Source organism: Nasonia vitripennis, chromosome 1, assembly GCF_009193385.2.
Source record: "Nasonia vitripennis strain AsymCx chromosome 1, Nvit_psr_1.1, whole genome shotgun sequence".
Lineage (NCBI taxonomy): Eukaryota > Metazoa > Arthropoda > Insecta > Hymenoptera > Pteromalidae > Nasonia > Nasonia vitripennis.
Window position 1 is genome coordinate 16,720,221 of NC_045757.1, and position 15,921 is coordinate 16,736,141.

Here is a 15,921-nt window from a genome sequence, read left to right on the forward strand (position 1 = left end):
GACACTTATATTGCCGCGCGGACGAGGAATGAGAAATCGATAGTTAAATTTCCTGTGCAAAAAGGAATAACGTACATAACCATCTATATATACTCCGCTGCGCACAATATTTTTCTTGTTTGTTTTCTCCGTGTATATACAGCGGATGCATCGCAGAGAAGTTTTAGATTATACCGCCACTGCGTATTAGATTTATAAATAGAAAGATTCTGCACATGCAAGTAATCAATTTTATTTACGATTTGAATCACAATCATATGGTGATGAAAATTCTTTTGACCGTATTTTTTTTATAAAAATGAAAGAAACTCACAATCACTTTATTTCCACTTGATAAAGGATTCATGATTTTTTTCACTAAACAACAATCTTTACAATATTTGATTTTTCTATCAGATAGAACCGCATGCAAGTTTTGCTTGCACTTGAGGCTTTCTATTTTTAGACATAATATCCGTTTTCCGTTTTTCCCTCGCAGTGTAGGAGAAAAAAGCTATACACATGTGGAGCTTGAAAAATCCGATCCAATGCAAGTAAGTTCTGCGTGTACTTTGCCTTTTATCGATCTCCTTCAGTGGAATGAATATTTATTTGCCTATCTCAGTTCTTAGACGAGAAAGGGAAGGAGATATTATAGAAAAGCACGTATAACGTCGTACACATATGCGTGAGGTAAAAACGTCGAGGCCAATCAACTCTGTCAGAGAGTACACGAGAAATCGAACGCGGTTAACGGAAAACGATCAGCAGTTGACATTTTACACGGAATTTCGTACCTTTAATTTCATCATGACTTACTACTGGAGCCTCGACAGCGCGAACACATATCGGATTATGCGCTTGAAAAAAATCACGAGTGATTCGGAACAAATGAACGTGGAAAAGTTTTATTAGTATCGCACAATAGTTTTCTAGCCTACAACTTTCGCGCAAAAGTTTTTTTCCTATTTTTTGTTTTCGGGGGCGAGAACAAACTTTGCTATTTTACTATCACGCACAGAATAATGAATTCCTAACTTTAGATGCAGAATTTTTTCGCTTCCATTGGAACTTTTATTTTTTTAATAACAGAATGCCGGTATACGCAAATCGGAACTGCTTTTTCTTCGGATCCAATTAAAACTGAAACAGGAGAGTTTATAATTAGAGCGAACGAGGATTTTCGCCAAAATCTTGAAATGAAGTGAAATTTGAACAAAGTGTAATCGTTTGCACATGGTTCCGTTGAAGCCTATCAATTCTATTTTAATAGTAGAAGCTCAAGATATTTTTTAAGTTTTTCATTCATTCAAACTTTCTGCTGCACGATAAATGTAAAACTATTTTCAATGGATTTATTTAAATATGTCAAATTGTATTGCATCGAATAAGAAACAAACGCATTAAAGATTGAAGCAGCAGATACACTCCATCGCAGAGAATGCCATAACCTAAAAATTCGACGTACTCTCCGGGCAAGTATAGCCCAGCCCCATCGTTTCCACGTGACGTCGGCTTAACCCCGCAATTTCAAGACAAACCGCATCGAGCGAACGCCTATGCCAGTGTCGTGAGCCAGCTTGTCGTCGCGCTCGAGTGTCGTACCACCCGTGGCGATCCTTTCCTCGCGCGTACACACCCCATCGTGCAGAGCGAACCTGCGTGTAACTGCGCGACAACTATTTAACGAGCTGTGTCACCGCAAAGGCGCTAGGAAAAAGAATCGACCATTATTATTCTCTCTCCTCTCGTGCACTGCGCTATGCCCTATCCACACCGCATTATATATACGTATATGTATATTTTCACCGACACTCTTTCGCGCGCGCGGGGCTTCTAGCTAAATGCCCGCTTACCGCGAACTCCTATTCTTCGTTTTACATACATGCGCATTCATACGAAGTCCTTGTAACCTTCTCAGAACTCCTCTCAGCGTTACACAGTCCTAGAAAAAGTAGCTCGCTAAAAACTCCTGCCGCGTCGCGCGCGCACACCGAACACACCTAGACGACGAACGCGCTTTATCTCACCGACTCTCGCTCGAATGCACAAAATTTCACACTAGCCCCTGAACTCTTTTCCCTGGCTATACCAGCTTTGTATGGGAGAGAGGGGGCGGGGGAGAAAAAAGCGCGAAAAAATATATAGATGACACGCTGAAGTTAATAGCGAGCTATCTATAACGCCGCGGCGCACAAAGAAATATACAGCCCGGCGGAGAGGGGGATGCGGGAGCGCGGAGAGTATATAGGGAGAAAACGTCGGCTGAAAAATCAAAGAAGAGCGACTGCGATAGAGAGATGATAGAGAGAGAGAGAGAGAGAGAGAGAGAGAGAGAGAGAGAGAGAGGGAGGGAGAGGAAGAGAGAGTGCGCAGAGCAACGGCGCGAAAGGAGGGCGGCGACTCGACGCAGGGCGCAATTTTCAGACAATTTCAGGTAATAACTTTTGCATGTGAAATTGCAGTAATACGTTTTCCCCCAGCGGTTCGCTCGGTATAGGTTAGTTGTGCATACATGTACACAGATCGTCTATACGCGTATGGGTTATGCAAAGGCCGACAGCCTCCCCTGTCCGTTAATGGCCGGTTCCTCGCGAGCTGAGGTCAGGCCTCCGGATGCTACTTACTCGCTCTCTTCCTTCCGCCGACCGTCCCACACGTATACACAGCCGTCCCGACGACCTCACCTCAACGTTAGCTGCGACGGAGCTGACCGACCGCATCTGTACCTAACTTTATATAGATCGTTTCATCACTGATCAAGCACCGGTTCTTATTCCTCCGCGCTGCTGCCGTGTTCGAGCTTAATCTGTCCTCGCGCGTTATTTCCATTCGGGTATATGTATACATGTGCGCCTTGCTCGAGCGCTTGTTTTCTATTCCGCTGCCGCTTCGCACGCGGTGAATGATTTATCGTCTCTCGTGCTCCTATTCCGCGCTGATCCTCATGCATTTATATGCCCTGCAATGTTTACGGCAATTTACGGTGCCCGAGGATTTGGCGATGAGCCGCTTCCTCTATCTCTTGTACAAAGGATATTACGCCAGTCGGCGCATCAGCGTGTCTAGGCTCTCCCTCGCTCGCGAAAAACCAGTGCAGTATATGCATAGCATTTAGTTGTGCAAGAGAGAGAGAGAGAGAGAGAGAGAGAGAGAGAGAGAGAGAGAGAGAGAGAGAGATGAAATTGATCGACCCAATAAAGAGTTGTCGAAAGTTTACTGTTTGAATTATACATGTCAATAGCCATTTTCAAAGCTCGTATTTATTCGCGGGATTAAATCAATCATCATTAGAGCGCGAGTATCGCAGCACATATCATTTGGAATTCAATTTATTTTGGATACGCTCTGTGCAAATAGCTATGAAATTCAGTATAAGCAATGATATTTCCGCGGCGCGCAGCAGATCACAGCGGACGATGCCAGATATATAGATACGCATGGAGATTACGATCTTTAATCATCGAAATGACATCAGCGTTGACTAGCATCTAGATCAAGCGTGAAATGAAACGGGTATGCGTTTTAGTCTGCACACACATACCAAAACGTGTGTGTTCTTTCATGTCGATGCGCGTCTAGGAGAATCCAATCATTTTGTTCAGTTTTAATCACGCGAAAAGCACCTACCGCCATACAGCTTTTCGTGTATTCGTAAATAATACACTTGACGAGCTTTTGAGGCATGAAGGGCCGTAATTAAATATCGTCGTCGTGGAAGCACGGGCTACATACTCATGCGTGTATTATTATGATAATATCAATACAGGCTTTAACTCTAACGCCACTCCTCTCTTTCGTCCGGACACCGCCGCGGCAAAAGATTATGATCACATATTTACAGCGGACCTGTACTCTTTCTCTCTCTCTCTCTCTCTCTCTCTCTCTCTCTCTCTCTCTCTCTCTCTCTCTCTCTCCCTCTCTCTCTCTCTCTCTCGGATTTAGGCATCAGTTTAATCTTATAAAGCATGTTAATTTAGGCATTTTGCCAGCCAGCTGCAGAACTTGCTTGTGCAAATGGCCCTGCCGTTTAAGTACTTAAGATCATTACTTAAGGTGCAAAATTCGCGAGGCTGTTTGTTTTAGTTTCGGCGGTGAAACGATGACCTTTCAGATTACTTCCAAATAAATCGGCTGAGTTTGCACAAGTATCGTCGAATCTGACGTTAGCAAAAAAAAGCTATGTACGCCGCGCAGCGACTATAACGACTTTCTTTCTCTCTGTACTTATATTGCTCGGCGGGAGAAAATTGAATGGGAAAAACTAACGCGTGGAGCTCGCCGCCCAGCCATCAATTATTCGAGTAAATATTTCAACAAATTGGAAGGTAAACAGGGTGGGAGAGTAGAACAAGCAAAGCGGATGCGCGCGTGCAGCGAATTGCTCGCGAGTATAAATCTCGATGCCTCGGCTGTTTACATCATTTAGCACGCCATTCGCGCGAGGCGGCAAAAAGTCAACTTTTCAGCTGCGGCACGCCAAACGCAATCGTTAAGCTCGAGTCCGGCTATGCACTCGCTTATCTCTCGGCTGTCGCTCGATTTATCTCCATCTCTTTATGGCCTAGCCAGCCGATCTTCCGCAAGTCCCAATTCTCTCTCCCTCTCTCTCGCTCTGACGCGCGCGCGCATGTCCGGCAATTTCGCATTTATCTACGATCCCATGGGCACGTGACTGCTGAGACTGATCGGACTACCCACTGCCTTATAGCCGTTCTGTGTGTACATTCTCATTGATGCGCGTCTCGATACGGTCGACCGCAGAGGCAGCTCTGTTTATCTTTCACAAAATGCAAATAAGCCCCGTTTATCGACCACGAATCCTGACGGGTCTCTTTCAGACATAGACGCTACCATCGACAATCGTTTTTTTTTGGCCCTCTGATGACTGTATACGGTGTGCATGCAGATACGTGTGAAACGGGACAATTAGGCTTGTAGCAGCTTTGACGTTCTAATTAGAGAGCCGAATTATTTCACTGAAAAAAAAACACAGCCATTTTAACTGAACTCGCACCAGTAATCCGTCATTGTACGAAGACTCGCCAAAATTACCGTAGAGTTCAGCAGTTTTAAAGAATCAGTTCGGTCGTTTTTTCTGGTGTCTCGCGTAAGCGACCAATTTTGCGAGTCGCGACTCGCCAAAACTACCAGTGGCACACCGTTGTTCTTACTGAACAGTCGTTACGGTGGTAGAACGGTTAAAACTATCGGACAGCAGAAACGACTGTTTTTTTTCAGTGTAATGAATGACCTTGGATACTCGTCGCGTGCGTTTGTGTGCACGCTTGAAATTTCGCACCTTTTGCAATTACTTAATTACGCGTTGGACACTCACGATTGTAGACATGAAATTGCTTATAGCTCGCTGCACGTATGCCCCACCCACGTTTTTCGTCTATTGGCGATTCGTTCTGAGTTGCCACGACGAATGAACTCTGGCTGAACAAATTTTTGGGTTAAGCAAAGAAAGGTTTATTCAGGTACTTTCTGATGCCAGCGTACTCTTGCGCGCTATTTATTATTTTTCTTCCCTCTCTCTTATCAACCTCTTCCCCTTCTTCTCTCTCCAATTTTTTGTCGCCGTTGTTTGCTCGTGGATACGCGCAGTCTAGCGAAGTTCAAGAAACATGTGTATAATCCAGTCGTTATTTTTCTTTTGAATGAGTAACTAGTAATAGTGCATGCATTTTGCTTGCGTTAGCTGGTAGGTGCACCTCATGAGATTGTGTGTATACATAGAGCATGCGTGCATCTTGACCTAACAATGCGTATTTTGTTTCGACTTTTTCGCATGCTCTCGCGAAACTGCGCAAATTAATAACTCAGTTTTCTCCGAGTGGATTGCACATTGTTGGCTTATAACTTTTTTTTGAGGTTAAATGAATTCTACTGTGTAGCGGGTATAGCGAGTCATTTTGTTTTTAATAATGCACAAATTCAAAGATACTGACAGAAGCAGTCCGCTTTATCAACTATTTACACAAACGTATTTTAGCTCTTGTGGGTAACCAAAATAAAAATAAGAAAATATCGTTAAAGAAAACGTTCCGTTTATAGAAGAAAAATATTAAAATTTGTTCAACTTTTCAAGACATATACTGCTGAAGTAATATTTCCGTGAAATTGATTTCTGTCAGCTGCATGCACAAATAAAAGTAATTTCATCAGAACCAGGATGAAAATTTGAATCGGAATTAAATACTCGGAAAATTTTATTGTTTGGATAATCGTTCTCGTGGAAAGCGATCTGCAGTCAGCAACAATAAAGTCCTGAAAGTCAAAGATAATTCATTTTTAAGAATCTGCCTCGTACAGAGTTGTCCGTGTCCTCAGAACTCAATACCTACAGGGAAATAAATACGAGGAAAACTTTTGTCTACGGGGAAATAAACACCGAGCGATTAATACCGGTGGATCTCTGGCAACAAAGTTAACTTGGATTCGTAGGAGAAGAGCCGGAGAAATAGGAGGAGGAAGGGTAGGCAGCAGGCAAGAGAGGAGAGAGTAAAACACTGCAATCCTCGTAGCCGCTTAAATTACCCTCATAAATTCTGCGACTGTACTTAATATTCCGGCGGCCGGGAACATTTTTCGTGCGCGAGCTGCGCACCCGAAAATTGATAATACTTGGAGCGTTTCGCAGATCACCGATCAGTGGCACGAATCTCTCTTTGTCCGCTTGCCTCGTGAAAGTTTTCCGCGTAAATTACACGCGATACGCGATTTGACTAATTCGTATGCTAGAGCTGGGAAGGAAGATCGGAGGAGTTTCGACTTATTTATTCGGGTTGGGTGTGTGTATTTGCAACATTCATCCAAACATAAAAGTACAAAAGCGCAATAAAACGTGCTTTTATAATGGTTCTGCACTGTTACGAGTCTTAATACTGGTATATCGCATAGTTGCTTTATGGGTGTTATAAAGTGTATATAATTCAATCTGTATCACGTTTCCGTTTCTGAGTTAAAATTATATGTTACATTCTTTACGCGAATAGCTTGAAATAACCCGCTACAATTTTAATCGCACCGTAAAGTTGTGCTTGTATCATTTTTTGAACACTTAGTAATAAGTAATCTGCAATTTTTTATTCATATACTCCGGCATCTGTATGTATTACTCTCCCGAGCAGTTAATGCTAATCAAGCATGTAAATTGAATGAATACGCGCGACCATCGCAATCCTACATCGTAAATCCAAAAATACGAGAAGTCGAATAAGTAACGCGCGATTCAGCCCCTCGAGCGACGACGACACGAAATATTCGATTTTAATGAATGATAATCGCGTTTAACGTACGTCGCGACGACGAGCGCGCACGCGGGTGCAAAAAAAGAGCGGCTAGATTTATCGCGCATAAATACATATCAATGAAAATCTGGCTCTCGGCGATATAGACCCTCCGCCCCTTTATCGCCCCCCCCCCCTCTCTCTCTCTCTCTCTCTCTCTCTCTCGCGTGACATTACGTATATGTACACACACATACACACGAGCGCGTGTCGACGAGACGCGAAACCGCTCGTCGTATATCCCTTATTTGTAGCGCTTTGCAACTCATACGTGCCTTCTACGACGTTTTCTCCGTCGAGTCTTATTTGTAGCTCGGCCGAGCTTTATCATGCGTCGTATTTTTAGAACCACCGCCGCGCCGAACGAACGGACGGGAAATCGAAGAATCAGCGTCGAACATTTGTTTACGGCGCGACTCGAATTTCATACGCATACTCGCTGGCATTTTTATATCAGACTCTTATCGTGATAATTACGACACCGTTATGAAGCTCTTCGATGTGCGCGCATGAAGTTGTTATTATCGCCGTAATACAACACAACGCGCTCTCATATCCAGCAAATCGTATCCCAGCTAAAATGGTAATTTTTACTAGGCGAAGCTCGACATCGCGTCCCTCTCCATTACCCTCGTTCGCTCTTCGCTTCTCTTTTTCTCTTTCCTTCTCGTCCGGTCAGACTATCTTCGCGCGGCTCTCGCCGCTACCCGACAGCAGCTTCCCCTTCGTTTATCCTCCTCTCATGGTTTTCTTTTGTACTTGCCCGCGCGCGGTCCCTTCTGTACACCCCGGCACGACTGTATAGGCGCAGCGCGGCTTTTCGATGCTCTTTTCTCAATATAGGAGGCGGTTCCGTCGACTCGGCCGGGACGAGTGAATGTACAGAGGGTGTGGAAGAAGAACGGATCGAAGTCGGCCGTCTTCCTCGTGCAGCGGCATCGAGTGTTAATGCGGAAAATCCGTGGCCTAAAGCCCATTTAACAGGCTGAGATTGCGGCTAATGCGAGCGTCGATAAGGATTACAGACAGCGTAGGCTCTTGGCCTCCGCGGCTCGACGTCGTATAAAATGAAATATCCGCGACATCGCAGCCGAGGCGCCGGCGGCGGCAACGGTTCGTCATTACTGAAACGGTAAATAATCGAAATGGCGCAAGTGTCTCGAATGACGCTTCGTGCAGATATCGACGAGCGGAAGCTATAGACCTCTGCCGATACCGTTTCGATGCACACGCCAAAAGTGGAGCAATGCCGTGTTTTATCATTCTGTGTCCTTCTTCTGCATAGCTTTTACGCCTCGCTTTTGTCTTGTTCGCTAATTATTGAGGAAGTTTTATTTATACTTTTACCGGCGAGACTTGCGTCATTCATCTTTTAAACGTGCAGGACGAAGTGGTATGGTTGAATTCTCTCTAAATTGTTTCAGTCAGACGTACCCAATTTATACATTAGCAAACAATGTGAATTCTAGGATAAATTCTGAATCAGATAAATCAATCGAGCCAACATTCCAATAAAATATAATTGATCGAGATTGGATTCGTGAATAATCATCGAAATCGTGCGGCATACTTGTTTCCCATAAACGCGAAATTCAATTACGGACCGCGTTGAAATAAAATCAATCTGCAGCATATCGCGAATTCCCCGCTTCTCCTTATTTCTTTCATTGACTACGCTGTGGAATGCAATTTTCGCTCATCAGCATCCACTATATTATACATATATATATAACCCCCTCGTTTGTGCTTCAATAATCTGAGCGCTCCGATAGTTACGGAATTCCAACGATGAACCGTAGTTATTAATCTAAAATCCGAGCAGACGCACATAACGCTGCACACGCACAGCGTATAAACTCGGGCCATGTCTGCTCGCGTCTATGCGGCTGAGCTGGGCAATTTTCGTTCCTCGATGTCCTCGGCCAAAGCGTTGGCCGAGTAGCGCGTAGTCAACGGAAGGTCATTAATCGTTATCTAGGCGTGTAATAATGAGAGATTAGCACCGGTCGTCACGGGAAAAGCCTCTCGGTATAGCGGTGTATGCGGTTGTTGCGGCCGTCGCTATATTTCTCCGTATTCAATTAAACAGTTAAATGCCTCGATGCTAATCCGCGAAGTATCCAGAGCTATGGGGGAACCGATCATTATTGTGCCCGGTCGAGTTCATCCTCCGAAATTCGATGAACTGGTGCGATTGGGCCGTGCCTTGTTTCGCCGCTGATCCCTTGTAGGCGAATGCAACTATGAATAGCTATTGCGGCAGCCAATTCCAGTCTGCTTGTGGGGTCGAATCAGTGCGAGACAGCCTTGGCTGCTTTAGAGTACTGATTATTTATTTTTTATTGCGCGGACTCTGGCAGCGCATGCGATTGTCGTTTAAACTCACATTCGCTGGAGGATAAGTAAGGGCGATCGATAGTAATATTAATTACTTTGACTACTTGATGTCCAAACAACTTATCTCAAACAAAAGTTCAAAATTGCTTAGGAAACGAATTTTCGTTATTTTCAGTTTCATCATTGTTCATGCCATAAAAACTATCGCTGCAAGTGTATTATTAAACCAACGCCAAAGATTCGTAAGTTTAAATTACAAACCGCAGGCGACATACGTATCCAAAGTTTCATTTTCCGAATCAGCGTGCCGTTCGTCTTTCGAAACTTATTTTACTTTGTATGATAATTTTCTTGCATTTCAAATTGAATTATCATAATTCCTGCTGAGTTAAAAGTTCCAAACTAATCTGTGCCCGACCGAATTACGACACTAATTTCCTCAGTCATTCGGATTCAACATCTTGAGCTTTAATTCTTCAGAATATTTACGGATCCATAATGCTTGTGATTTTACTTCAGCGAGTCTGAAAATTATGTCAACTATATAGTATTTTTTTGTTGTTGTTTAATGTTCAAAATCTGTCGTAGCTAATTAAATCTTTGACTTTTTAGCAACATAGTCCTTGTTTACTGCGCATAGCAGAAAAGTAAAACAAAGTTAAATAATATTTGAGCGCTAAATGATCGACGTTGGAAAATATTCAACTAAACTACTCCATTAGCGTTGGTTGTACGCAGAAAAGCAGTACTGCAAATTTCCAAGAAATAATCATTTACTTCAAAGGCTTGAAACAACTTTTTTCGCAACATAGTCTTTTGTGCTGAAAAGTGAAACTCTGCACACCAATAAGCAACTTTTTCATTTCGAAATAAGTACTCATTTGCCCAGCTTCTTCTTCCTAGAAAAAAAGAGCAGCAGAACTAGAGAGTGCGATTAAAAATAGTTGTAATTAACTTATCCATGTACTTTTATATTATCCGAATACTGCCTCAAACAACGTTCCAGCTTAGAATCCACGATCTTTTAATCATCGCCAATCAATTGATTCCGTCCTCGTAAAAACGAGGACAGAAAAAAGCTCTTCACGTCAGAATCTTGAAATTACAGAGGTCGACGAGCGAAGCTCTGCATATTGAAACTCGCGATAAAAATGCAGCTCAATATCGAGGAGGCAGCCGCATTGGTCGCGGATCTTACAACGGGTTGCGAAAGAATCGAGGAAGACAAAGACAGCCCAGCAATTACCAGGAAAGTTTGGAGCTCGTGCGCGCGTGGTGCATAATGCGCCTCTGTATACCGCCGCGGGGGATTAGCCGTGGCCAAAATACGCTTGCACTCCCGCACATATGCACATACATAGACGATCAAAGTGAGATAAGTCGTCGCCGGCAATGGGCCGCGTGCGTAATTTCCGGGACGACGGGATAGAGCCGGCGGAGATCAATGGCTGCGGGGCAATCGCTCGAAATTACCGGCCGCAATGGAAACGGATCGCTGCCGCTGGCTCTGCATTATTAGGTGGGAGCTCCTCCGTGTTGACGCGCTTTTTACTCGAGCTTTATGGCCGCGATATAGAGGAGCGGTGCCTTCTTTGCCCGGCCGTTCTCGCGGTTAAGGCAGAGGCAAGTGCGCGATTTAGTTCCGGGATGAAATACGACGAGGTCCGCAAGGAGCAGAAGAATTATAATTTTTGTTTTCTTTTTTGGTACTACTCTATGTGCGATTCTATTTTCTGTGAAAAATTTTCATCCATTATCGTAGCTCTAAATATTCGAAAGAAAAATATTTCTCCGCTTCAGATAGACTCAATCATACGCTTGGACGAACAGCAAAAGCATGTTATTAAACACCGTGCTCGTTACGGAATACGCAGAAATACTATGTAGGAGTCTTTTGTGTAAATTATCGAGAAAGATAAGCAAATAAAGCCAGCTCACCCTACGCGTACTACAAAATAAACGCTGATTAAACAATGAGCAATCATATAAACACGAAAACATGTAGCTAATCTTTATTTAGATGTGTCTATTTGGCCAGTAATTCAAAATCCATTATACGCGAGAAGTAGCATGCAAAACAAAACATTTTCTAGGAATAATGATGTATGACGCGCTACCATTTTCCATATCGAAGCCAAAACCGGGATGGAAGAGAAGGAGCGAGATGCCGAAGTGCTATGCATACGGCGCGCGATGCATCTTTGATCGCGCGCACAAGTGGCTGAAATGCGAGAGCTAGGAAAATAATTCTCGAGGCTCCGAAAAATGCGAAAAAGAGCCGATAGATGAATGTGAAATTTAACACCCTGCGGTCGCCATCGAAATAAAAGAGCTCGCGGAGGAGGAAAGCGTCGGCGGAATTTCTCGAGAGATAAAAAGCAGGAAGATTTAGGAGGCAAGCTAGCCTCCGAAGGAGTAATTGTTCAAAATCAGGTCAGTTTCAGCTGCTGCGGGGCGGTATGCCGCCGCTGTTTCTCGGAGGCGACGGCTGCAACGCCGCCGCACCTCCGAGAACGTACGTCTCGATGTTTGGATAACGGACCAATATTGGCCCGATGTTAGATCAGCTTCCCAATATTAGGCCAATGTTATCAAATGCTTATTAACCAGTCTGCCGGATAATTCCGAGCCCTGGTTTCTATACTAACAAGCATATCCGAGGGAGTTAATAACTTTAGCGATGCTGAAAAGCAGGAGTAATCAAACCAAATTCTCAGAGTCGATGTAATTCAGATGCAGAATATTTCTCGACGTGAATATTGAGAGTTGAAATGTAAAGCCTTTTGCGAATGCATCAATGGAGTCGCGAACTTCTTGGAACATGGGAAATCGATCAAACGAAAAACTTGCAGTGTATTTTTCTGTAACGAAGCTCGGAAAAGGTACGAAGCGAATTATTTCTTTATTCAAGAGAAGGTGTAAGTCAGGCACGCGCGTTTTTATGGATTTCACTGAAATTCATGTAGATTCTACACCGACCCGTGTAAATTTTACACATCTCTTACCCAAACCGTCATTTTATACGCACACACAGGGTTAGAGACAATCTCCGGTTAGCCGCATACGAGCGCAGAGGGAACGTTTTCGTGGAATAGGTTTTCGGCTTCGCTTTATATTACTACAAAATTCACTCGTTCTTCCGCTTTAATGCTGGATGAAACGTATCAGCTTCGTTACAGGATAATATACATAAGCTTAATACTGGTATTTATGAAAAATTACTTCGTTACTTAGTTCGTATAAATAGATCAAAGTAATTATTTCGCTATAGATAATATTCCAGAATGATCGGATTGTCGTCATGAATTAATTGCCGCGAGTCACATGACAACTGCAGAGCAGCGTGAGGCTATACCATTGCGGTTGCGTGATAACTTGTTTTTGTGACGCATGAAAATATCGAAAAGCTTCCAAAGGGTTTATTATATTCCTTCTCGTTTCCCGTTATTGCACGCTGACAAACATGTTTTGTATCCAGCAGTATATGTTTAATCGAAATGGGTAACCAGAAAAATATGTTCTGGGTTACGCAAGCATATGAGAGAGGATCACAGAAAATAATTACGAACAATCTTCTAGTAGTTTTGATGACATCAAAGCATGTTATGACATATGAAACGTCATAAAATATCAATCAAAGTATCCAGGTATTGATTTTCACTCAATAACGTATACATGTTTTTTTTTATTTGCCAACGTATAACTTTATTGAATTATCAAGTATCAAAACAATCGAATTCTGCTGTGATCAGAGAATTCTGGTTACTTTCCAAAAGAACATTTTTTTAAGCCAAAATAAAACTCTTGTAATTGGCTTATATAATGCACGTGCATGTTTAAGTCAGGAAGTCCAAATATCTTATAGGTTAGGGTGCACGACGCGCGCTGTTCAAGCTCTAGTAAAACTATATAATTCCATGCATTTAGTAATATCTCTGGAGTATGTAACACCATACCGTTTGGATAACGAATGTACAGCTATTTACAAATTCATGCTAATGGCCTCTTACTAAAATGACATTAATATGATAATGTTTGTCTGAAATGTACAAGCCAAAGTTGTTCCTAATGGCGCGTATTGGGTTACAAATATATTGAGCTTCATTGCAAATGAAAACAAAGTACTGCAGGCTGTAGAATCTCCCTAGTTATCGATTTAATGCTCTCATAAGCTCTATGATGCAGACATAATATTTAATGTTGACTTTTGTTTGATTTCATAAAATCGATCATTGTATTTACGCGGTCTAACAAATGAAAATTTTAGGATTTTAATAATTGCAATGCACATGGCACTAAAAAATCAATAAGTTCTTGTCATTTTAAGTTTAAAGATGAACATTAATAAATTCAACGCAGCTCAAATTGATATTTAGAGAAGCTCTATTGTGCTATAGGCGAAAGCGTTAGAAATTCACAGAGTTCATATTTTAGCGTCCGCAGCAATTCATCAATTTATCGTAACTAAACAACCCAAACAATATAGCGAGATTGTTCCTTGTTTTTCTCGTCCAATCGTACTAAAAAAGTTATGCGATGCTATTATGCTTTCGATGTCCAAAGCAAAACAGAACAAAGTCAACACCTTCTATAAGCAGTCTAAGACTATAAAAATGAATATTTTAATATAATGTATATATAAATTTCATTGCAGAGTCTAGATCGAACGGGCAGTAATTAACGACCGTCGTCACCGAACGGACTGAGTAAACAACGCGTTAATAATCTTGCAACTCGTTTTGTCGATGAAAAATCGATTGCATACATCGTTCTAAAAATAACTTTGAAAATATAACATTTGAATCACGTTGCAGCAGCAGCAGCTGCAGCATGAGCGGCGCTGTGTAACAAAGTTGACCTATTTCTCGCAAGTGCAGATCCGAAATAGCCGAACGAACTGTGTATATATTGCGGCTCTATATCGAAATTGCTTACACCTCGGCAAAAACTTGGCTCGAAATGAAAAGCAAACAAAAGTCGGAAGCCATCAGTCATTCCGTCCCTCCGAATGCTAATAACGCAGCGACGCTCGCGCGCTCGCGGTTACTTATATAGATATATGCACTCCCCCGCAAGTGAGCTTGGCGTATGTACCGAACTTCCCTGGCAGACTGTATATTTTTATACGAAACTCGCCGGAACTCCAGGCCCTGAGCATATTACATACGCAAGTGAGTATCGCGGAGGCACATCACGCCGATAGCTTATAGAAAAGATGCGCAGGTGCAATCTGCTAACGCACACGCATACAGGTATGTATGTATATACAAGTGTGTGGAGCTGCATTTACCTGAGTAATCATATCCTTGGCATTCCGAGCGCTCGCCTCGCGCCGCGCGAGGAACTAGTTTAGCCAAGTCCGGGACCAGCTGGCGCACTGCTGCTGGCAGCGTCTTTGAAGCTGCTTCGCTCGGAGCCTCGGCATCTCCCGCGTGTCCTAAATACCGAGCGCATACACTTTGACGATGTGCGCGCGATACGTCAAAACGTCAATGCAGCAGCAGTAGTAGCAAGCCTCCGCGTGTGCCGGGCAAACTTGTCGCGATCCAAACTTTCTCCGCCTATGATAACTCTCGACTCTCCGCGACGATGGCACAAATTTATAAGCTCCTGCTCGATTCCGCACACGCACTGCTACTATATACGTTCCGGAGACAGTTATTCGTGGATATCCCTTCGAGTCGAACTTACTGGGCTGGCCAGCTTCGAGAGTTCGGGGAACAGCATCGGTGAGACACGACTGGAATCCTTATACACGCACACACTTGATTGACACTCGCACTTGTATACAGGCCGATCCTCGCACACTCGCGTATGTCTTGTACGAGAAAGATCGCAGTGCGTATTAACTTCGAGATTAGCACCAGGTGGAACGCGCGTGCGGGAGCGGCGCTGTTTTGAACGTGGCGCGCGGTGTGCGCTCTGCTCGGTATAGAAGTCTACGCGATACTATGCGGCACCGTGATTTGGTGCGGCGCGCTCGCTTCGGCCCCACATGCGCCGCGGCGTACTGCTCAAGAGAGACTAACCCCCAAGAGCCGCCCTACACCCCCGGATGACGCGCATGCCCCCTGCCTAGTACCGCATCGCGCGCGCTACTCTCCTACTCCTCGCTCTTATTCTCTCTCCGCTATACTATCAACGCGGCCCGCTCTGTCGCTCGCCTGAGATATGGAGTGAGGGAGAGCTAGCATGGCTTTCTCAACCTCCTCCTGTATGCGTATTAAACCGCCGTGGCTGCTGCTCTCTGCGTGCGCCTTTGTTCGCCGCTGCTTTTTTACTAACGAGCGGGGAATCTCGTGTGCGTGCA

The 15,921-nt window shown here is 43.6% G+C and overlaps 1 protein-coding gene across 6 annotated transcripts in view; it reads right to left on the reverse strand.

Annotated features, from left to right (window-relative positions):
- LOC100116615 (neural cell adhesion molecule 2) overlaps nucleotides 1–15,639 on the reverse strand; it is a 108,205-nt gene extending 92,566 nt beyond the window's left edge. For all 6 annotated transcript variants that reach the window (XM_031923877.2, XM_031923891.2, XM_031923889.2 and 3 more), the window contains exon 1: nucleotides 14,902–15,639. The gene's annotated coding sequence lies outside the window, so the exon portion shown is untranslated. The remainder of the gene's footprint in view (nucleotides 1–14,901) is intronic.
- Nucleotides 15,640–15,921: the final 282 nt, after the last annotated feature.